Source organism: Oncorhynchus tshawytscha, linkage group LG25, assembly GCF_018296145.1.
Source record: "Oncorhynchus tshawytscha isolate Ot180627B linkage group LG25, Otsh_v2.0, whole genome shotgun sequence".
Classification (NCBI taxonomy): Eukaryota; Metazoa; Chordata; class Actinopteri; order Salmoniformes; family Salmonidae; genus Oncorhynchus; species Oncorhynchus tshawytscha.
In genome coordinates, this window is record NC_056453.1 from 5,911,705 (window position 1) to 5,937,347 (window position 25,643).

Genomic DNA, 25,643 nt, shown 5'->3' on the forward strand with positions numbered 1-25,643 from the left:
AAATTTATATTTTAAACAGCGCAGCAAGTCTAAACTCGACCCAATCAAATCAATTGCTGGTCGGACTCCATGGGTCTTATTTATTTCGTCAAACAGTGTGCTTAAAGTATAAGACAAACTCAATGCATATAGTTGTTTTGATTAAAACACATAGGATGTAGGATATGGAGAAATATACGTTTAATGAACAAACGACTCAGTCTACCAATATTTGTTGGGTTGGTCAGGGACAGCCCTAGTCTTATTCTGACGACATTATGATCGATGCTTGACTGACATTTGACAAATATTCTTGCTCTTATCGCACTGTATTTGCAACATTTTTGGCGAGAGTGCAAATGTTTGTGACAAACATTTGGGTAGAGTTCAAAATGCAATGGAAAGTTTATGTACCAAATAAAATCCAAAGCCAATGTAGCAAAGTACATTATGTGCACCATGTCGTTACGCAATGATTTATCTGCAACAAGTCTGTCTGGTGGAAACCCAAATGGTGACAATTTGCATATTTTACTTTGAGGATTCTAGACTATTCAGGTGAAAATCTGTCGCCAATTGAATGGAAACCTAGCGAGTGACTGACGAGATGAAAACTACCAATGCGCTACCAAATTTCACAATTGCACCTTGTGGATTCTACATTTACAAATCTCAACAGTTAGCTGAAAGTCTGACAGAGTTCCCACAGTGTGCCTATTGAGTATGGGTGGGCTGCCACTGGTAATGAAGAGGTTTCACTGCCTGCCTGGACAGGCTGGGAGGAGAATGAGCCTGGCTTTTTACAGCAGTGTGGATGTACTCAGAAAAAGAAATTGATACCATTGTTTTATGGAGAGGGGGGTGATTAACTAACGACAAAAGAGCTCTTTCACTGGAAATGTCAGCCGTCAAGCTGAGAGACTGTCCGACTGGGCAATAGAGTCGATGAAATCCAAGTTACAAAATGGATGTGGAAAAATGTCATGGAATTGTATGACACTGCCACAATATCCCCACACAAATTGTGAAACGCAATAGGTCTCATGTGGTAAAAACGATTTGGCCGACAGTGTGTACATGTAAGAATGCCAGACCAATGTGAAATGTACCACAATAGACAGTATGAACACCATAACACAATTCATAGTAGCCTAAGTATTCAACCACCTTCTATAAAACAGTCTTCAAATGGATTGATAGACAAAGTTAATGTTAAACTATAGCTTTGTCTTTCTCACAGAGATCAGAAAACAATGCTATATAAGGCTAAATCTGATCATAATCGCAATGTCTAAATCAATAGTCTTTTCAATCACAGCTCAGTGATCTGTCTTAAGCTTAGCCTCATTTAAAAAGAAAACGGACCTAAATCTTCAGGAATATTAAACTGGTGAGGGACTTCAAATATAACCGATTATCTATTCTAGGCTGTTTTTTCCTGATTAGATTATACAATAGCCGATAATATTAAGGTCTCACAGCAGCCTCCTTGCATTTCTCAGATAACAATGGCCTTGGTCTCTAAGTTCCAAATCTGAGATTTAGGTACAGTTGAAGTCGGAAGTTTAGACACCTTAGCCAAATACATACACTCAGTTTCTCACAATTCCTGACATTTAATCCTAGTCAAAATTTAGGATCACCACTTTATTTTAAGAAATGTGAAATGCCATAATAATAGCAGAGAATTATTTACTTCAGCTTTTATTTCTTTCATCACATTCCCAGTGGGTCAGAAGATTACAGACGCTTAATTAGTATTTGGTAGCATTGTCTATAAATTGTTTAACTTGGGTCAAACATTTCAGGTAGCCTTCCACAATAAGTTCCTCCTGACAGCGCTGGTGTAACTGAGTCAGGTTTGTAGAACTCCTTGCTCGCACACACATTTTCAGTTCTGCCCACACATTTTATACCATGATTGAGGTCAGGGCTTTCCAATACCAATGGCCACTCCAATACCTTGACTTTGTTGTCCTTAAGCCATTTTGACACAACTTTGGAAGTATGCTTGGGGCCATTGACCATTTGGAAGACCCATTTGCAACCAAGCTTTAACTTCCTGACTGATGTCTTGAGATGTTGCTTCAATATATCCACATAATGTCCCTTCCTCATGTTGCCATCTATTTTGTGAAGTGCACCAGTCCCTCCTACAGCAAAGCACCCACACAACATGATGCTGCCACCCCTGTGCTTCACGGTTGGGATGGTGTTATTCAGCTTGCAAGCATCCCTTTTTCCTCCAAACATAACGATGGTCATTATGGCCAAACAGTTCTATTCTTGTTTCATCAGACCAGAGGACATTTATCCAGGAAGTACGATCTTTGTCCCTATGTGCAGTTGCAAACTGTAGTCTGGCTTTTTTAATGGCCGTTTTGGAGCAGTGGCTTCTTCCTTGCTGAGCAGCCTTTTAGGTTGTCGATATAGGGACTCGTTTTACTGTGGATATAGATACAGTGGGGCAAAAAAGTATTTAGTCAGCCACCAATTATGCATGTTCTCCCACTTAAAAAGATGAGGCCTGTAATTTTCATCATAGGTACACTTCAACTATGACAGACAAAATTAGAAGAAAAAAAAAAAATCCAGAAAATCATATTGTAGGATTTTTAATTAATTAATTTGCAAATTATGGTGGAAAAAAAGTATTGTCACCTACAAACAAGCAAGATGTCTGGCTCTCACAGACCGGTAACTTCTTCTTTAAGAGGCTCCTCTGTCCTCCACTCATTACCGTATTAATGGCACCTGTTTGAACTTGTTATCAGTATAAAAGACACCTGTCCACAACCTCAAACAGTCACACTCCAAACTCCACTATGGCCAAGAGCAAAGAGCTGTCAAAGGACACCTGAAACAAAATTGTAGACCTGCACCAGGCTGGGAAGACTGAATCTGCAATAGGTAAGCAGCTTGGTTTGAAGAAATCAACTGTGGGAGCAATTATTAGGAAATGGAAGACATACAAGACCACTGATAATCTCCCTCGATCTGGAGCTCCACACAAGATTTCACCCCGTGGGGTCAAAATGATCACAAGAACGGTGAGCAAAACTCCCAGAACCACACAGGGGGACCTAGTGAATGACCTGCAGAGAGCTGGGACCAAAGTAACAAAGCCTACCATCAGTAACACACTATGCCGCCAGGGACTCAAATCCTGCAGTGCCAGACGTGTCCTGCTTAAGCCAGTACATGTCCAGGCCCATCTGAAGTTTGCTAGAGAGCATTTGGATGATCCAGAAGAAGATTGGAAGAATGTCATATGGTCAGATGAAACCAAAATATAACTTTTTGGTAAAAACTCAACTCGTCGTGTTTGGAGGACAAAGAATGCAGAGTTGCATCCAAAGAACACCATACCTACTGTGAAGCATTGGGGTGGAAACATCATGCTTTGGGGCCGTTTTTCTGCAAAGGGACCAGGACGACTGATCCGTGTAAAGGAAAGAATGAATGGGGCCATGTATCGTGAGATTTTGAGTGAAAACCTCCTTCCATCAGCAAGGGCATTGAAGATGAAACGTGGCTGGGTCTTTCAGCATGACAAGGATCCCAAACACACCGCCCGAGCAACGAAGTAGTGGTTTCGTAAGAAGCATTTCAAGGTCCTGGAGTGGCCTAGCCCATCTCCAGATCTCAACCCCATAGAAAATCTTTGGAGGGAGTTGAAAGTCCGTGTTGCCCAGCAACAGCCCCAAAACATCACTGCTCTAGAGGAGATCTGCATGGAGGAATGGGCCAAAATACCAGCAACAGTGTGTGAAAACCTTGTGAAGACTTACAGAAAACGTTTGACCTCAGTCATTGCCAACAAAGGGTATTTAACAAAGTATTGAGAAACTTTTGTTATTGACCAACTTTTTAGTTGATGACTCGTAAACTTCCGACTTCAACTGTATATTAGAATTGTAAATTGAGGTGAGGTGCCCAGCCACTAAGACTTAAATGAAGTGGAGTTATTCTACTACTCGAACCTAATTGCGCTCTCTCCCTCATGAACACGGGAGAGCTGTGCACGCTGACATGTAATGATTATTTAATACCATCAAAGCCATAAAGTGAGAAATAAAAGGAGTCAATATAAAAAGTGGGGTGGGTGACTTAACCCTTTCATCATGCACAGGGAGGACTAGGAGAGTAGGAAAACAGACGGTGGGACTGTATCGAGACAGAATCAGTATGCGTGAGCTGGCCTGTCAAACCCCCATCAGCCTGGCTGACTCGAGCTCCCATATCCCTACATCACAGGGGCTTTACTTCCCCAATCCACTCTTCACCCCTGCTAGCGGCTCCCACCCTCCTCCTCTCAGTCTTTCCCACACTCACCCCATTCCCAAAAGCAGCGGCTATGTCAGCAAGCACCTCAGCCAAAACGACTATAACATTGCAATTTATTTCTACTCATTCAACAAGAGTGGCAATAGCAAAAAAACGACTTTCTCTCAACACAGAAACCAACATGTCTTTATGAAAAACAACTAAAGAGAGCCGGAAGACTGACACCACACTACTGCTCATTATAACAAACCCCAAATGTCTGACGTCTTTTTTTCATAACAGGGATCCGAAGCCTCAGCTCTCGAAACTGTGGTTTCACTCAGATCTGAGCTCCTCGCTACTGAAATAAAACCCACACAACTCTGACGTCTCGGCGAGCGAGTGGGTCGACCTGGTTGAGGTATTTACCATTTAGCGAGGGCCTTGTGACATCTCTGGGGTAACCTGCCATTGTGGGGGACCCATCTCATCTGTCACAAACTGATGAGTTTCTCCTGCACAGTCTCAGCCTTGCGAGGCAGGCAAACACCGGTTAAACTGAACACAAGGGACAGACAGGGCTGTGGTAAGGCTACTCACCACTATGGGCCTCTGCTAAGCGAACTTCAAATGTGTTGAGATTTCCTTTTTGGTATAATCTCTAAACCAAATTTAGAAGTAAGCTCTTTCACTACAATCAGTGGTGCAAACATCTTTGCCTACTCCTTAACAACACCACATTGCTAGGAGTCTTGCTCCCCAGATCTTGTTAGACATGGGTGAGTTTGGCAGACAGACTATTTAGCTAGTGTCATTTGAACTCCTTAAACAACATCTCTTTACCTTCAACAAGAATCTACAGATAGTAAAAAGGCCAGTATTAGGAATAACACTGGGCATTTCCAAATACAAATCAGCGGCTCTGTGGGATACACATCTCATGTCCTGCAGTAAAGGTCTCCAAATGGGAACGCTCTCCCACCATCCTCCAATAACCCATCTCACTTCATCTGGCAAAAACAATTTGTTCCAAAGGTTACAAGAAAACAGAGAAAAAGTCAGCCCATGTGAAAAATAAATTGCCAGGAGCTTGAGTCACGATCATGTTTTTCAGAGCGAAGTCAAAGAATATTTTCCTTTCCAGTGTCACACTTGACTATCATTTTGAAGAGGAAGGAGAGGGGGGGGGGGGTCCTGTCCGACTTAAGATGTGTGGAGAGGAGGCAAAGTGAGTGAGCCATTGCCTCCATTGTGATGACACATTTACCACCATGTGAAACCAAGTCGTGTGAGACTTCTAAGTCTAACTGGCATCGCTCACACAAGAAGGAAACCAACTTTCCGTAGAAGACAAGTCGCTCAAAAACACTCTGGACTTGAGAAAAAGCAGTTCACTCTTCTGCCTCTAATTATATCTGCATGCAAAATACTGTCCTTGGCTATACAATAGAGTTTTCTGCTATTCTAAAACACACTGTACAGTCTAACCCTCAAACCTAGAATAGACAACCAACCAAAAAGAACATGTCTGCACTAGCATAGACAGTATCTGCCACAAGAGAAGCTGATGAACACGTTGATTGGATGTGCCTGCAAGGCTGAAGTTGGGCTGGCTGGCTCCGCTCTCATGTGTGTCCTTATGGCATACTGTAGCCTATCAGTTCAACAAACTCATAACACGGTGACCACATCTCAGATCCTGTTGCCCTTGAGGGAAGAAAGGCGAACCAAAGTATGATTGGGTCGTTGACGGACACAGGGTACCAGACCAGTGTGTAGGTTAAATCCCTCACACGGGCCCATCATGAGTTGAGGACAAAACGTCTACGATTGCATCATTTTCAACAGACCTGAAGGAACAAAAGCCAAGGGCAGTTAATGTTACAGTACCTTTCAGGATTAGCCCACTATAGTGGGGCTCCTGAGTGGCGCAGCAGTCTAAGGAACTGCATCTCAGTGCTAGAGGAGTCACTACAGACCCTGGTTCAATTACACACTGTATCACACCCGGCTGTGATTGGGAGTCCCATAGGGCGGCGCACAATTAGCCCAGAGTAGTCCGGGTTAGGGTTTGGCCAGGGTAGGCAGTCATTGTAAATAAGAATTTAACTTGCCTAGTTAAATAAATAAAAAGTTCAATAGTGATAGTCATAACAGTTGTGAACGTACTGCTTGGTTAGGTTAGAACTGACTAGGGCATATCCAGCTATGGCTACGGCACAACATGCATCTGTGATTCACACCATGAGGAGAGGTGACAGGGTGGGAAAATCCTCAGACACACCAAATTTCCCCACTCGGCAACTAAGCCTCCAATGCATCTTGCGCTGAATGTCACAGGTTTTCTGTAGAAAAGGGCACATACCTTTTTCACAACAAAAACACAGTAGTTTGTTGTGCACATTACATAGCCAGTCTTAGACACAGTAATGGAACAATCCATATGAATGCATTATTTGATAAATCAATCATGCACCATAAAATATCTTAACAGTGATTAGGATACCTAATCATACAGAATCACAAAAGGAAATATTATTACAGATCTAAATAAGAAACTTTTTTTTTTTTTAATGACTTAACACAATATTTGCAAGAAATTGGCAACAATAAAAAAAAATAGACCAAATCAGCAAAATTGAGATTGTGGCAACATGTACTGCCTGGTGTAATGTTAATAATCATGTGTCATAGGTATTATGACATTTTATTTGTCAGCTGCTCCTCTGAAGGTATTTTATCTTGAAAAAAAACTGCAGCAAATGTGTAAACAAATGGGGTGGGGGGGGGTTCTGTCAGTGTGGCTTACATTGCAGTCGTTTGCTGAAATAAAAAAAACACTTGAGCACACGGTTTTGGGAATAAATGTGTGCACACACTATTTTGGGATTGATTAACATCCATATTCCATTGTCTTGGCTCGCAATGAAGCAAGAATTGTGTGCAACAGAAACAACTATAGTGGTTTAGCAATCTGAGCAACACTCATAACATGGTAAACACAGTGAAAAGTTTACAAACTGGGTGACCTTGCTACAAGGATTGGCGATGTAAATATCGAGTCAACTGTCAGCCTGTCAAAATGCGGTTAGCCAAATCACTTACTTATCGCTTTTTTACGTTTAGATTTTATTGCGTGGTCCATTTCATTCATGCGAAAATAATACGGCAAAATTGATAAAGAACTGTTTTGCTATCTAATTAGAGAAGCCAGCCGACGTGTTGATAGTGTAACCAGGGTCAATCACGAGATTCATAACGAAATCTCACATCCCGCCGAACTGACATGCATGACATAGAAATCGTATAACGTTCGTGCACGAAATAAACTGGCAATGTAAGACGCAACTGAAAATACGGTTGTCGTTGGGCTGAAGGAGTTCAATTGTTCGTGACAGTTGCCCGTCGGTTTATGTTCATTTTGACCTGGACCGCACACTGTCCAAATGTTGACAAGGTAAGCCACCTCAAATAACAAGTGTCACAACAAATACCTTGGACCTGTTGCCTTCTCCTCCTGGTTCCGTGGTTGGTGGAAGTTGCGTCTAGTATAATTGTTTTGATACTCCGAGGTTTTTGAGTGAAAAACATTTAGCAGTGGATAACAACCGGTGTCGAGCCAAACTACCCTCCGGCAATTCGTCAATGAGAGGCGGTGAACGGATTTCAGTGAGCAGAGAAGTTGAGAATAGCTTTCGCAGCAGAGCCATTGAAGTCACGTGCTCCGGCAGTGAAAATCAACACCACCACTCTCTCTCCGCCCCTTCTTCATTTATGGGGTGGTCCGCTGTCCTGAAAAAGAGATACTTCAGGATTTTGGCCAGTTTGTAGTGTTAAACCAGGGGGAAAAGTTACACTATATATACAAAAGTATGTGGACACCTCTTCAAATTAGTGGATTCGGCTATTCCAGCCATACCCGTTGCTGACAGATGTATAAAACGAGCTCACAGCCATGCAATCTCCATAGCCAAACATTGGCAGTAGAATGGCCTTACTGAGGCGCTCAGTGACTTTCAACGTAGCACTGTCATAGGGAACCACCTTTCCAACAAGTCAGTTCATCAAATTACTGCCCTGCTAGAGCTACCCTGATCAACTGTAAATGCTGTTATGGTGAAGTGGAAACAACTAGGAGCGACAACGGCTCAGCCGTGGAGTGGTAGGCCACACAAGCTTACAGTAGCTTGTGCAAATCATGTGTCCTTGGTTGCAACACTTACTACTGAGTTCCAAATTGCCTTTGGAAGCAATGTCAAGACAATAACTGTTCGTAAGGGGCTTCATGAAATGGGTTTCCATGGCCAAGCAGCCTCACACATACCTAGATCACTATGCGTAATGCCAAGTGTCGGCCGGAGTGGTGTAAAGCTCGCCATCATTGGATCATGATTCATCATCTGGCAGTCTGTGCACAAAGCGAGGTCCGTACAGAAATGTTTTGTCGAGATCGGTGTAGAAGAACTTGACTGGCCTGCACAGAGCCCTGACCTCAACCCCATCGAGCGAACACCTTTTGGATGAATTGGAACACAGAATGCAAGCCAGGCCTAATCACTAATGCTGTTGTGGCTGAATGGAAGCAAGTCCCAGCAGCAATGTTCCAACATCTAGTGGAAAGCCTTCCCAGAAGAGTGGAGGCTGTTATAGCAGCAAAGGTGGGAGCAACTCCATATTAATGCCCAGGATTTTGGAATGAGATGTTCAGCAAGCAGGTGTCCACATAGTTTTGGTAATGTAGTGTATCTCAGTTTGTTTTTATTTTTTATTTAACCTTAATTTTACTAGGCAAGTCAGTTAAGAACAAATTCTTATTTACAATGACAGCCTAGGAACAGTGGGTTAACTGCCTTGTTCAGGGGCAGAACGACAGATTTTTACCTTCTCAGCTCGGGGATTCGATCTAGCAACCTTTTGATAACTGGCCCAACTCTCTAACCACTAGGCCACCTGTTCAGCCATTCCTGTGTTTGAAAATCAACAGGGAATAGGGTTTTGGGATAAACAAAGAAAAATAAGGTCTGAGGTTCTATGAGATAATACCAGTCAGATAACCTTGATGAATAAGAATATGTGGACAACTACAAATACCTAGGTGTCTGGTTAGACTGTAAACTCTCCTTCCAGACTCACATTAAGCATCTCCAATCCAAAATTAAATCAGCTTCCTCTTTCGCAACAAAGCATCCTTCACTCATGCTGCCAAACGTACCCTCGTAAAACTGACTATCCTACCGATCCTTGACTTCGGCAATGTCATTTACAAAATAGCCTCCAACACTCTACTCAGCAAATTTGATGCAGTCTATCACAGTGCCATCCATCCAGTCTTTGCTAGGTAAAGCCTCGCCTTATCTCAGCTCACTGGTCACTATAGCAGCACCCACCCATAGCACGCGCTCCAGCAGGTATATTTCACTGGTCACCCCCAAAGCCAATTCCTCCTTCGGCCGCCTTTACTTCCAGTTCTCTGGTGCCAATGACTGGAACGAACTGCAAATATCACTGAAGCTGGAGACTCATATCTCCCTCACTAGCTTTAAGCACCAGCCGTCAGAGCAGCTCATAGATCACTGTATCTGTACATAGCCCATCTGTAATTAGCCCATCCAATTACCTCATCCCCATACTGTTATCTATTTGATTTATTTTGCTCCTTTGCACCCCAGTACCTCTACTTGTACACTCATCTTCTGCACATCTATCACTCCAGTGTTTAATTGCTATATTGTAATTATTTCGCCACTATGGCCTATTTATTTATCCGTTATCCTACGTCATTTGCACACACTGTATATATACTTTTTCTATTGTATTATTGACTGTATGTTTGTTTATTCCATGTGTAACTCTGTGTTGTTGTTTGTGTTGCACTGCTTTGCTTAATCTTGGCCAGGTCGCAGTGGTAAATTATAACTTGTTCTCAACTAGCCTACCTGGTTAAATAAAGGTGAAATAAAATAAATAATAAAATAATAATTATAAAGCCTTCATGTGCTTTATGTGTTTTTTCTTATTACATGAATGCTTCAAAATTCACAAAAAGTGACTTTAGCTGATGAAGATTATCTCATAGAACAAAACTCATGCGATTTTCTAAGCCTGTGTTTACCACATACCTTTTTTCCAAAACCCCTATAAAAACGCCATTCATGTCTACATAGGCTTTGTCCTACATACCATGGCGGAGTTAGTGCCTACAAAAAGACGCCATTGCTATTTCTCTCTATTTGGCCCTTTATCTACTTCCCCAGAGTCAGATGGCCTCGTGGAGAGCATTTGTATGTCCCTGTGTACAGTATGAAGGAAGTTAGAGGTACTGTACTTTCATGAGCCAATGCTAACTAGCATTATCGCAATGACTGAAAGTGGTATCCAGAAATGGTATCCATGAGTTCATCTGACTCTGGGGAAGTAGATAAAGGGCCTCGCTGCCAAAATCACAAAGTTTCCCTCTCATGATATTATCACAAATTTTATAGACATTTGTATTTATAAAAATCTTTGATATTATCTTATGATATTGTATTGAAATTGGATTATAAGGAGGGTGCCTTGCTAAAGCAAACATTTCTGATTATATTACTATTTCATACTTGCAAGTTGTCAGATAATGACATATCATGAAAACATTTTGCTTTGATTTACAAAATAAACAAAAACAACTTTGATTATATTACCAATTGAATAACATGTTATTGCATTTATCGTCTTGATAGATAAAGATGTTTATTATATCGACAGTCAGACCTAAATTAGAGATGGACAAGCAATTTTTCTGTGTTTAACCTCTACAATATATATTGGCACAGCATCCCTTTACAGTACAAAGACTGTAATTGAATTGAATTAGGTTTGGTGTATTGGGAGTCAGATGAGCATTATTTGTTGTGTGAACAGTGGACGGAAAGCACACATTTGTTTCTGCCCTTCAGGTTTGCTTGTTTATTTGTTGCTTTCCATGTCAAAACTTACTGCCAGAATTTAGAACATTATGTGAGAGGTTGCATTTTTGGACATCCTGGGACACACCACAGTCATTGAGATACTATACTTATCCCCCATTGCAACCCACCGCAAAGTTGACTGTTGGTCTCCTTCCCTACAAACCTTGTATTGCGGGCGGCTATTCCCTGTCTTTCCTGGATGTTTTTCCAATGCCTACCAGGCTGCTGCAACAATGCTGTGAGTGGCACTGAGCTGTGTCAACTGTCACACATCAGCACAGAAGTGAGGAATGCTGTGCTGGGGGTGACATGGGGGTATCGTATGCGAGGACTGAGGACTCAGAGCAGCTCAAAGTGCGTTTTGGTGCAATTGGTTGCTGTCAAAATAGAGAGTATGAGTGTGAGCAGATTTGGGCCTATTTCACAGGATTTTGGAAGGTGAAATTAGGCCCTGGTGTGATATCCTTATGTTCACAGATGTATGAAGAGTATACTTCCATTTGCCTGCAGACAGACTGTGGGACTTTACTTTATTGGCAGCCATAGCTGCTGAGTTCCCTCAAGGCGGGTGTTCTTGGTACAGCTGCATCCTGGATGTGCAGTCAAGTTTATCATCTAATGTTAGGAGGAGCGCAGTACTGTATCTTAATGGACTTATTGTATGGTACTGAACAGCTCCTATTTCGGTATGAGTTCAGTGCATGGCCATAAGGAAGATATGTCATGCATAGTGCATACACCAATTGTCGCCACCAATTGTGCAAGTTCTCCCACTTAAAAAGATGAGAGAGGCCTGTAATTTTCATCATAGGTACACTTCAACTATGACAGACAAAATGAGAAAAAAAATCCAGAAAATCACATTGTAGGTTTTTTAATGAATTTATTTGCAAATGATGGTGGAAAATAAGTATTTGGTCAATAACAAAAGTTTATCTCAATACTTTGTTATATACCCTTTGTTGGCAATGACAGAGGTGAAAACTTACAGAAAATGTTTCACAAGGTTTTCACACACTGTTGCTGGTATTTTGGCCCATTCCTCCATGCAGATCTCCTCTAGAACAGTGATGTTTTGGGGCTGTTGTTGGGCAACACGGACTTTCAACTACCTCCAAATATTTTCTATGGGCTTGAGATCTGGAGACTGACTAGGCCACTCCAGGACCTTGAAATGCTTCTTACGAAGGCACTCCTTCGTTGCCCGGGCGGTGTGTTTCGGATCATTGTCATGCTGAAAGACCCAGCCACGTTTCATCTTCAATGTCCTTGCTGATGGAAGAAGGTTTTCACTCAAAATCTCACGATACATGGCCCCATTCATTTTTTCCTTTACACGGATCAGTCGTCCTGGTCCCTTTGCAGAAAAACAGCCCCAAAGCATGATGTTTCCACCCCCATGCTTCACAGTAGGTATGGTGTTCTTTGGATGCAACTCAGCATTCTTTGTCTTCCAAACACGATGAGTTGAGTTTTTACCAAAAAGTTATATTTTGGTTTCATATGACCATATGACATTCTCCCAATCTTCTTCTGGATCATCCAAATGCTCTCTAGCAAACTTCAGACGGGCCTGGACATGTACTGGCTTAAGCAAGGGGACACGTCTGGCACTGCAGGATTTGAGTCCCTGGCGGCGTAGTGTGTTACTGATGGTAGGCTTTGTTACTTTGGTCCAAGCTCTCAGCAGGTCATTCACTAGGACCCCCCGTGTGGTTCTGGGATTTTTGCTCACCGTTCTTGTGATCAGTTTGACCCCACGGGGTGAGATCTTGCGTGGAGCCCCAGATCGAGGGAGATATTCAGTGGTATTGTATGTCTTCCATTTCCTAATAATCGCCCCCACAGTTGATTTCTTCAAACCAAGCTGCTTACCTATTGCAGATTCATTCTTCCCAGTCTGGTGCAGGTCTACAATTTTGTTTCAGGTGTCCTTCGACAGCTCTTTGGTCTTGGCCAAAGTGGAGTTTGGAGTGTGACGGTTTGAGGTTGTGGACAGGTGTCTTTTATACTGATAACAAGTTCCAACAGGTGCCATTAATACAGGTAACGAGTGGAGTACAGGTCTGTGAGAGCCAGAAATCTTGCTTGTTTGTAGGTGACCAAATACTTATTTTCCACCATAATTTGCAAATAAATTAATGAATTCATTCTGGATTTTTTTCTCATTTTGTCTGTCATAGTTGAAGTGTACCTATGATGAAAATTACAGGCCTCTCTCATCTTTTTCAGTGGGAGAACTTGCACATTTGGTGGCTGATTAAATACTTTTTTGCCCCATTGTATGTTTTTTTGTGTGCAAATTAACTCAAGCCTACGGACAATTTCAAATGTGATATAGCGAAGAACCTAAGTGAGTTGGGTGTGCAATTACGCAGGTACTTTCCTGAAATGGATGGGGATTTGTTATCCCTTTCATGCCCATCCTCCAGTCCACTTACCGATATCTGAACAAGAGAGCCTCATCGAAATTGCAACAAGCGGTTCTGTGAAAATGGATTTTTTAAAATATATATATATAAATACATTTTTTTTACCTTTATTTAACTAGGCAAGTCAGTTAAGAACAAATTCTAATTTTCAATGACAGCCTAGGAACAGTGCCTTGTTCAGGGGCAGAACGACTCGGGGATTTGAACTTGCAACAGCTCGGGGATTTGAACTTGCAACCTTTCAGTTACTAGTCCAACGCTCTAACCACTAAGATACACTGCCGCCCCTGTGTATCAGAAGCCACTGCCAGATTTAATCAGAATTTAATCAGAAGCCACTGCCAGATTTCTGGATTTGGCTGCGCTTTGAGTATCCTGCCTTGACAAATCCTGCTGTTAAGACACTGATGCCATTTGCAACCACGTACCTATGTAAGAGTGGATTCTCAGCCCTCACTAGCATGAAAACTACATACAGGCACAGGCTGTCTGTGGAAAATAATTTAAGACTGAGACTCTCTCCAATACAACACAACATTGCAGAGTTATGAGCAACCTTTGAAGCACACCCTTCTCATTAACCTGTGGTGAGTAATTCACAATTTTCGATTAACAAATAAGGTTTTATATGTAAGACGGTTAAATCTAGAGCAAAATGATTGATTATTATTATTATCATTATTTGTGCCCTGGTCCTATGAGCTCTTTGTCACTTCCCACGAGCAGGGTTGTGACAGAAACTCACACTCATTCTTATGTTTAATAAATGTATCGTATAGTGTGTGTGTGACAGGCTTACAATGATGGCAAAAAACAACATTTGAGAGTGTGCTGACCCTGGTGCTAGAAGGGGTACGCAGCTGGAGGTAAAATGTTTGAAGGGATACGGAACTATAAAAGTTTGGGCACCACTGCATTAGAGGGTATCAAGTTAAGCGTCCTTTGGGACATAACTCCTTTTTTTCTTCCCCTAAAAATAATATGATTTTTCAAACCTCTGACAACCGAGCTTTTGCAGGATATATTCCTCTTTCACATGCTAGTCAGAACTAGGAAACTCTGAAATTTCCGACTTCTTAACCCGGTTGTAGTTCTACACATGCCAAGTTCAACGAATCAGCAAGTTGGAAGTTTCCTAGTTCCGACTAGCATGTGAACACAGCATTAGTCCATCTAATAACATGTGGTAAGCTTTGTGGAATGTCTCAAATGATTCCCAGATGTGCTCCGCAGACATGTTTAACCCCTTCCTTCCTGGCCGCAACCGGAGGAGAAAGTATAACAACAGGGCCTATGCGAGAGAAGGTTTGCAAAACCTGTCTCCCCTCTATGTTGATTTTTTGTTGCTTCAAAGTATTGGAGCCTGTGGAAGTATGGTTAAATGTAATTTAGTGTAAAGCTAAAGATGAAGTAAACTTATACTGCATTACACAAGTTTAAAGAATGTTAAGAAGCCCAGTTTATTCCAGAAGACTCATCGAAGCATGGAGTTGACAAAGATTAGAAAAACACCTTTGCGGAGCGATGATATGTTTTCCTGACATGGTTACTTTTTTCCTGTTTCCTTGGAACTCCTCTCCTCTGCAGTTTTATTGGCTTTGTTTCCCAAGCAACCTGCAACAAATAGAAAAGTCTATTGTTTTATCTGACCTACAACAACGTCATGTTGTCATGAACAGTGGCGATTTTAGCATGTACATCTTGGTGGGCAACAACAACAAAAAACTAGTGGAACTAGTGGAAAGCCACTATGCAACACAACACTAAACAATACATTAATTGCACTATAACGGTGACAAACGGTGCACACAAACTGTGAGGGAACACCCCCCTGAAATGTACAAAATTAATGGGAAGTCATTGGCACTGGACAAACCATATACACGGTGTTGAATACCACTCAATTTGGCGTCGTTTCATTCAAAGTTGATTGCAAATGCCATATGGCAAATGCCAAGTGTAACACTCTAAAAATCCAAAAGATGGCAAGTGCGCTCCACCGTGGTTTTTCATATTGCAAATGTAACACAAGTCAACATCCAAAAGTAACATTTTTAAAAACTGATAAAAAAATAAAAAACTTAGCACCCCCTTAAAAAAGTGCTTTCTGGACCGTTTTTCGAAATTCTTTCGATTTTTTTTTTGTCAGTTACACATGTGTAAGAACTGTATGAATATACTTTTGTCCAATTTTATTATCATTATTTAAAACATTTTTTTTTAAACTTGTGCATAAGGCATATGTTTTGTCTATTTGCAATATGATTTCATAGGAAGTCAAAAGTCAAAAATAGCTACATTTTTGAAAAAAACTTATCACACCCTTAAAAAAGTGCTTTCTGGAATGTTTTTTTTTTCTAAATTCTTTCGATTTTTTTTGTTGACTGGCCTGATGAACACAGGATGGCTGGGCAGTGATAGTGGTTCCTCTCCATCGCTCTATATTTTGATTTCATCATGTCCATTTGGTGATGTTTTTTCACTGTTGCAAATGCCCTGTGCATTTGCAATATGGTTCAATGGGAATTTACCACTACGAATTTGGCATGCTCAAAAATCCTGCAGGAATGCGAAATTGACTGGCCCGATGAACTCGATGGCTGGAAAGTGATTCTGGTTCCTCTCCATCACTCGTTGGGGTTGATTTTAGAATGTCACTTTGGTGATGGTACCTCACTGTTTAAACATATTGCAAATGGACAAAAGTCACCAGCAAGTCACCGTCCGTCAGTCAATTAGATATCATTCTGACACCAAACTGATACAAACTGACAATACACCCACTTTTTCCAACTCGTTTAGAAGCCAACTATCACATACTTCAGAGCTGGCCCAAAATTTACAACACCTTCTGTTCAAACCATAATAAAAACGTAAAACACATAGTTATGTTCTAGCTGCGGGTCCAGTTCTGACATTATGTGTAGGCCTATGTGAGGTGACCCCGAATCCCAAGTTTCGGCTCGATAGGTCATTTGGTACCCGAGCAAGACCCTAATTGGTGCTGAAAATCCACTTTTTTCCATGCCTTGCTACGGGGGTCCTTGAATGAGCTATCGGACAGAAACGTTGGGGTCCATCTATATGGTCCGAGGTGGTCGCAATGCACCTAGTCTTGCGACTCTGGGACATTTCTAAATGTTGGCATTTTCGTGATGCAAAAATGAATTGAAGTTATTGCAAATGTACGAAGCTGTTTCTCGGCCCGATAACCATCTAGAGCCACATAACTCACCACGCACTATCGACCTGAGCTCTAGAACAGGTTTCTAAAGTTTCAGAACTCTAGGTCTGATGGTTCTTTAAGAGTTTGAACAAAGTTTGCTATTGCAGGCACTGTCTGTCTCTACGCACCCCAATGTGTCCCTCCTTCCAAGCTGTGTGTGTGTATGATTTATTTTTTTTTATTTTTTTTATGGGAGTCATGACTGATTTACAGTTCATGAGGGTTGCCTAATCGCACATATGAAGTTTTGGAAAGATCTGACTTTTTTAACCCTTCGAAACAGCCCACGTGACACCAATTATGGCACTTCCGGTTGGCACAGGAAGCTATAAGTAAACACATGTCTTGATTGAGGTAGGCTCTTACAGAATCCTGAGTTTTAAGTCTTTATGTTAAGAATTGACTGATCTATACAGGGTTGAATGCAGTGATTTTCATAATTGCAGGTTATGTATATCAAAACACTTTTAGGGTGAATTGAATCACTTCCGGTTGCTCCAGGAAGATTAGAATCGACACAGGTAGACCTCATAGTGGCTTGATGGATTGTCATCGAAGACAGGTTCATACGGCATTCATAACCCACATAGGCTTCAGGTTGAATTTAGGGGTGCAGGCAATGTATTCCTATGGGGAGAAAAGTCAATGCAAACTGTTTGATGTAAACACCTTCTTTTAACTGTTAAGGGTTAATGCCACAAGGTCACGGTTAGGCTTGCACAGATCAGGAGGACCTCAGGTACATCGAATTGTGCTTCTCACCCTAACGGTTCTCTCACTGTCACCCAAAAGCAAATGATGTTGAGGGGCAGGCTTCATTTTGGGCCTACTTTTCTCATGGTCGCTGCGCTTAGACCGAGCGAGCTACGGTCAAGCGGGATATCTCGTTGAACTCGGCACGGCCTAGAGATTATGGTAATGCCATTGCCTGCTCTGTGTCTTTAAGCACCACACTTTGTCACTCCATCCTTGCTGTGTGTGTGTGAGAGCTTTTCTTTGACATCTGTTGGGAGAAATGACTGATTTAAAGTTCATGAGGGTTACCTAGTCACACATATGAAGTTTTGGAAAGATGTGACTTTTTTAACCCTTCGAAACATACACTGTTACCCAATTAAAGGCACTTCCGGTTGGCACAGGAAGCTATAAGTAAACTCATATCTTTCTTGGGGTATGCTCTTACAGAATCCTGAGTTTAAAGTCTTTATGTTAAGAATTGACTGATCTACACAGGGTTGAATGCAGTCATTTTCACATTTGCAGGTTATGTACATCAAAATACCTTTTGGGTGAATTTAACCACTTCCGGTTGCTCCAAGAAGCTTAGAATCGACACAGGTAGACCTCATAGTGGTCTGATGAATTGTCATCGAAGACAGGTTCATAAGGCATTATTAACCCACATAGGCTCTAGGTTGAATTTAGGGGAGCAGGCAATGTATTCCTATGGGGAAAGATGTCATTGTAATCTGTGAGATTAAAAAACCCTGTTTTATTGTTAAGGGTTAATGCCACACGGTCAAGGTTAGGCTTGCACAGATCGGGAGGACCTTAGGAACATTCTTGTGGTTGAATTGTCCTTCTAAACCTAATGGTTCCGCCGCTGTCCCCCAAAAGTCCCTGAAATTTAGGGCCAGGCTGTAACGGTTCTCTTTTGGTGAAGGAGAGTCGGACCAAAATGCGGCGTGTAGATTGTGATCCATGTTTAATCAACAAACGTAAAACACGAATCAATAACAAAAACTACAAAAAAAACAACAAACGTGGAAACGTAACGAAAACCGAAACAGCCCTATCTGGTGAAAACACAGAGACAGGAACAATCACCCACAAACACACCCAGTGAAACCCAGGCTACCTAAATATGGTTCCCAATCAGAGACAATGACTAAACACCTGCCTCTGATTGAGAACCATAGACAGGCATAGACATAGAAATAGACAAACTAGACATGAAACATTCTCTTTTGGTGAGAATGCCCAAAATCTGCTCACACCCATGACCAACAAAAAACATAGAAATATACAAAGTAAACTATGGTCAGGGTGTGACAGTACCCCAGCCCTATCTTCCTCCACCTTGTGACCTCCAAACCACAGTGAAACCCTACTTAATAACAATCAGGACAGAGGAACAGCTCTGATTGGACAGAGGGGCAGCATAGGGACAGAGGGGCAGTTCGAGACAAAGGGGCTCTTCAGACCCGACAGCACAGGAGAGGAGGAAGGCTCTGGCAGATCCTGGCTGACTGGCGGATCTGGAAGAGTCTGGCTGACTGGCGGATCTGGAAGAGTCTGGGACAGACTGGGGATCTGGAAGAGTCTGGGCAGACTGGCGGATCTGGAAGGGTCTGGCAGACTGGCGGATCTGGAAGAGTCTGGCTGACTGGCGGATCTGGAAGAGTCTGGCAGACTGGCAGATCTAGAAGAGTGGCTGACTGGCGGATCTGGAAGAGTCTGGCTGACTGGCAGATCTGGAAGAGTCTGGCTGACTGGCGGATCCTGGCTGACTGGCAGATCTGGAAGAGTCTGGCTGACTGGCGGATCCTGGCTGACTGGCAGTTCTGGCAGATCCTGGCTGACTGGCGGATCCTGGCAGACTGGTGGATCCTGGCAGACTGGCAGATCCTGGCTGGCTGGTGGATCTAACTGATCCTGGCAGACTGGCAGCACTTGCGGCGCTGGACAGACTGGCGGCACTGGGCAGACTGGCGGCACTGAAACAGCAGAGGGAACACCCCCCATCCACATCGATGGAACAGTAGTGGAGAGGGTAGCAAGTTTTAAGTTCCTCGGCATACACATCACAGACAAACTGAATTGGTCCACTCACACAGACAGCATCGTGAGGAAGGCGCAGCAGCGCCTCTTCAACCTCAGGAGGCTGAAGAAATTCGGCTTGTCACCAAAAGCACTCACAAACTTCTACAGATGCACAATCGAGAGCATCCTGGCGGGCTGTATCACCGCCTGGTATGGCAACTGCACCGCCCTCAACCGTAAGGCTCTCCAGAGGGTAGTGAGGTCTGCACAACGCATCACCGGGGGCAAACTACCTGCCCTCCAGGACACCTACACCACCCGATGCTACAGGAAGGCCATAAAGATCATCAAGGACATCAACCACCCGAGCCACTGCCTGTTCACCCCGCTGCCATCCAGAAGGCGAGGTCAGTACAGGTGCATCAAAGCTGGGACCGAGAGACTGAAAAACAGCTTCTATCTCAAGGCCATCAGACTGTTAAACAGCCACCACTAACATTGAGTGGCTACTGCCAACACACTGTCAATGACACTGACTCTACTCCAGCCACTTTAATCATGGGAATTGATGGGAAATTATGTAAATATATCACTAGCCACTTTAAACAATGCTACCTTATATAATGTTACTTACCCTACATTGTTCATCTCATATGCATACGTTGATACTGTACTCTATATCATCGACTGCATCCTTATGTAATACATGTATCACTAGCCACTTTAACTATGCCACTTGGTTTACATACTTATCTCATATGTATATACTGTACTCGATATCATCTACTGTATCTTGCCTATGCTGCTCTGTACCATCACTCATTCATATATCCTTATGTACATATTCTTTATCCCCTTACACTGTGTATGACAGTAGTTTTTTTTGGAATTGTTAGTTAGATTACTTGCTCGTTATTACTGCATTGTCGGAACTAGAAGCACAAGCATTTCGCTACACTCGCATTAACATCTGCTAACCATGTGTATGTGACAAATAAAATTTGATTTGATTTGATTTGATTTGGGCAGACTGACGGCACTGGAGGCGCTGGGCAGACTGGCGGCACTGGAAGAGTCTGGTTGACTGGCGGATCTGGAAGAGTCTGGTTGACTAGCAGATCTGGAAGAGTCTGGCTGACTGGCGGATCATGGCAGACTGACTGATCTGGCTGCTCCATGCTGACTGGCGGCTCTGGCTGCTCCACGCTGACTGGTGGCTCTGGCTGCTCCATATAGGCTGACAGCTCTGGCGGCTTCTTACAGACTGGCAGCTCTGGCGGCTCCGTGCAGACTGGCAGCTCTGGCGGCTCCGTGCAGACTGGCAGCTCCTTGCAGACTGGCAGCTCCGTGTCAGACTGGCAGCTCCGTGCAGACTGGCAGCTCCGTGCAGACTGACAGCTCCGTGCAGACTGACAGCTCCTTGCAGACTGACAGCTCCTTGCAGACTGGCAGCTCCATGCAGACTGGCAGCTCCTTGCAGACTGGCAGCTCCTTGCAGACTGGCAGCTCTGGCTGCTCCATGCAGACTGACAGCTCTGGCTGCTTCATGCAGACTGACAGCTCTGGCTGCTTCATGCAGACTGACATCTCTGGCTGCTCCATGCAGACTGACAGCTCTGGCTGCTCCATGCAGGCTGGCAGCTCTGGCTGCTTCATGCAGACTGACAGCTCTGGCTGCTTCATGCAGACTGACAGCTCTGGCTGCTTCATGCAGACTGACAGCTCTGGCTGCTTCATGCAGACTGACAGCTCTGGCTGCTCCATGCAGGCTGGCAGCTCTGGCTGCTCCATGCAGGCTGGCAGCTCTGGCTGCGCTGAACAGACAGGAGACTCCAGCAGCGCTGTAGAGGAGGAAGGCTCTGGCTGCGCTGAACAGGCGGGAGACTCCGACAGCGCTGGAGAGGCGAGGCGCACTGTAGGCCTGATGCGTGGTGCTGGTACTGGTGGTACTGGACCGAGAACACGCACAGGAAGCCTGGTGCGGGGAGCGGCTACCGGAGGGCTGGGGTGTGGAGGTGGTACTGGATAGACCGGACCGTGCAGGCGCACTGGAGCTCTTGAGCAACCTTACCTGCCCAACCTTACCTGGTTGAATGCTCTCGGTCGCCCTGCCAGTGCGGCGAGGTGGAATAGTCCGCACTGGGCTATGCAGGCGAACCGGAGACACCGAGCGCAAGGCTGGTGCCATGTAAGCCGGCCCAAGGAGACGCACTGGGGACCAGATGCGTAGAGCCGGCTTCATGGCATTTGGCCCGACGCTCAATCTAGCCCGGCCGATACGCGGAGCTGGAATATACCGCACCGGGCTATGCACCCGCACTGGGGACACCGTGCGCACCACTGCATAACACGGTGCCTGCCCGGTCTCTCTAGCCCCCCGGTAAGCACAGGGAGTTTGCGCAGGTCTCCTACCTGGCGTAGCCCTACTCCCTGTGAGCCCCCCCCCCAAGAAATTTTTGGGGCTGACTCTCGGGCTTCCTTGCCAACCATGTTCCCTCATATCGCCGGCTCCTCTCTCCGGCTGCCTCTGCTCTCCTCGCTGCCTCCACCTGTTCCCATGGAAGGCGATCCCTTCCCGCCAGGATCTCCTCCCATGTATAGCAACCCTTGCCATCCAATATATCGTCCCATGTCCAATCCTCATTGCGCCGCTGTTGCTGCCTTTGTTGCTTCTCCTGTGGCTCCTGCCTGTTGACACGCCGCTTGGTCCCGTTGCGGTGGGTGATTCTGTAACGGTTCTCTTTTGGTGAAGGAGAGTCGGACCAAAATGCGGCGTGTAGATTGCGATCCATGTTTAATCAACAAACGTAAAACACGAATCAATAACAAAAACTACAAAAAAAACAACAAACGTGGAAACGTAACGAAAACCGAAACAGCCCTATCTGGTGAAAACACAGAGACAGGAACAATCACCCACAAACACACAGTGAAACCCAGGCTACCTAAATATGGTTCCCAATCAGAGACAATGACTAACACCTGCCTCTGATTGAGAACCATATCAGGCCAGACATAGAAATAGACAAACTAGACATGAAACATAGAATGCCCACTCAGCTCACACCCTGACCAACCAAAACATAGAAATATACAAAGTAAACTATGGTCAGGGTGTGACACAGGCCTCATTTTGAGCCTGCTTTTTTTCACTGTTGCTGCACTCAGAGCGAGCTACGGTCAAGCGGGGCGTCTCGTTGAACTCGGCACAGTCTGGAGACTATGGTGATGTCGTTTTTAGTGTTGATTTCAGAATCCCATTTTGGTGACTGTCCCTCTCCGTTTAAACATATTGCAAATGTACAAAAGTCAACTAGCAAGTCAGTGTCCATAAGTCAATTAGATGTCATTCTGACACCAAACTGATACCATCTGACACCAAACCCACTTTTTCCAACTCATTTAGAAGCCAACTATCACATATCTCAGAGCAGGCCCATAATTCACAGCGCCTTCAGTTTAAAACATAATAAAAACGTAAAGCACCATAGTTACGTTCTAGCTGCGGGTCCAGTTCTGACGTTATGTGTAGGCCTATATGAGGCGACCCAGAATCCTGAGTTTCAGCTCGATAGGGCATTCGGTGCCCGAGCAAGACCCTAATTGGTGCTGAAAATCCACTGTCACCCAAAAGCAAAGGACGTTGAGGGGCAGGCTTCATTTTGGGCCTACTTTGTGAGAGAGCTTTTTTTTTACATCTGTGGGGAGAAATGACTGACTTACAGTTCATGAGGGTTGCCTAATCACACATATGAAGTTTTGAAAACATCTGACCTTTTTAACCCTTCGAAACAGCACCTAATACACTATTTTAAGGCACTTCCGGTTTACACAGGAAGCTGAAAGTGAACACATATCCTCCTTGGGGTAGGCAATTATAGAATTTTGAGTTTTAAGTCTTTACGTTAAGAACGGACTTATTTAAGGAGGGTTTAGTGAGTGTGTGTTATTTCAGAAAATCACAGAAATCTCGCAGAGCTCTGAAGCACACTTTAAAAAGATTTGTATGAACATGCTGCAACTGGATCTGTAACTGTTGAAAAAATAAAAACTATTTTTGAACATCACCAATTTGACATTGTCAGATTTCTCTTAAATGACGATAGATAAATGGCTGGGTTAGGGCTACATTTGACCGCTAGCGTTGCCATCTCTGCTGCCTCTGATCTGGTGGACTCACTAAACACAAATACTGCATTTGTTAATTAAGTCTGAGTGTACCCATGGCTGTCCATAAAATTAAAACAACTATACAATTATGCTGTCTGGTTTGGTTAATAAAAGGAATTTGATGAATAGCATTTACTTTTACTTTTTACTTTTACTCAAGTATGACAATTGAGTACTTTTTCCACAACTGAGCATATACAATATGCTATATCATAGTCTGCAAGAAATATAAGGTTCAAGTTAAGTAATACTCAAATGCTCTCTGTTTAAAAAAAACTATTTTTTGTTTGTTTGACTAGGCAAGTCAGTTAAGAACAAATTCTTATTTACAATGACGGCCTACCCCGGCCAAACCTGGACCAATTGTGTACTGCCCTATGGGACTCCAATCACAGCCAGATGTGATACAGCCTGGATTTGAATCAGAGACTGTAGTGATGCCTCTTGCACTGAGATGCACTGAGGTGCCTTTGACCGCTGCACCACTCGGGAGCCATAGAGCATATAAACCTTGATCAAAACAATGCAGTAACTTGTGCAGTTTTATTACGAACACTGTTATTGTTGATATAACACTCCCAAAGATGGCGGTTTTATGAGGTAGAAGAGGGAGGTAACAGAACAGCTCCATTGCTCCAGGGGTGGAGACACAGAGCTGATTGAGCAACAAACTCAAGTGACCCCATTCCATTCTCCCTCCCTCCCTTCCTCTCTCACTCAGCCATCTGTGAAGCAGTTGTCCAACACACCCATCAGCCTGCCAGCCAGCACTCTGGATATAAGCCCATTGTACACAATAATAACAGACAGAAAGGGTAGATGCAGACAAGACTGACAAGCACAGGAAAACGTCAGTGACTGACTGAGGGAGTGCGTGAGGGAGAGCTGCTACTGGTACTGCTCAGTGCTCTTACAGATGTCATATCTTAATATGACCCATTTCACTGCAGGAGGAAAATAATCCTCCAGCAGGAGGATTTTAATGAATATTTCATGTTTAGAATCTCTGCCAAAAGGACAGCTAGAAGCGGTGTTTGTAAGCTATACAATGCAGTACCGTACCTTGGGACTATGGTTTGGGTAAGGCTCAGCAAACCAACCAACCTCATACCATCAAGTATCATCACGGCTTGGTAGTACATGAACTACCATAGCGCAGTGGCCTGAGAAGCACGCTTTGCTTCTGAGCATCATGATTTTGAGCCCACTGCTGGAGAATCGCTTTGACACTTTGTATGAATGGAAACTAATGTTGCTGTAGCCTACTGTTATTATTTAACCAATCCAAAGGCAGCTGCATGCTGCTTTCCTGCACTTTTCCAGGTTGCACTTTTCCAGTAGGCTACTGCCATTTGGGACGGGATTTGAAGGCAGCATCACGAGATAACTCATTCACATTCCAGCCGAGTGTGAGACCTTTGAAGCCACATTGTAGCTCCTGTAACAGCATTAATGAATGAAGTTGACAGCAACCAAAATAATTGTCCTACAGTATAGGGTCCTCCTCTTGCATATTGCTTGGTCTGCTGCTCCATCGTGGTGGACATGACAGGTAAGCTTGCATGCATGAGATCATACAGGCACATTTTTTTGAGATAGCTAAATAAGCCATTTTACTGAATGTTTAATAATGATTAATAGCCAGATAGTGGTGTTTCACTGTGAACCTAATATTGCATTATAGCTGCTAATGTTTTTTTCTAATGAGTAGGCTCGCATTGTGATTAATTCATACAACTATCACACCTGTGTATATTATTAAATGACACCAATGTTCAAGATAACATGGTTGTATATTTAAGCAATAAGGCCCGAGGAGGTGTGGCCTATGGCCAATACACCACAGCTAAGGGATGTTCT

General features: G+C 43.5%; 1 protein-coding gene across 4 annotated transcripts in view; it reads right to left on the reverse strand.

Annotated features, from left to right (window-relative positions):
- The window catches only part of LOC112224099 (retinoic acid receptor alpha), a 247,855-nt gene extending 239,889 nt beyond the window's left edge, over positions 1-7,966 (reverse strand). For 2 of the 4 annotated variants that reach the window (XM_042305890.1, XM_042305891.1), the window contains exon 1: positions 7,740-7,966. The gene's annotated coding sequence lies outside the window, so the exon portion shown is untranslated. The remainder of the gene's footprint in view (positions 1-7,739) is intronic. The other 2 variants (XM_042305892.1, XM_024387405.2) reach the window with 1 other exon arrangement.
- Between the last annotated feature and the right edge of the window lie 17,677 nt (positions 7,967-25,643).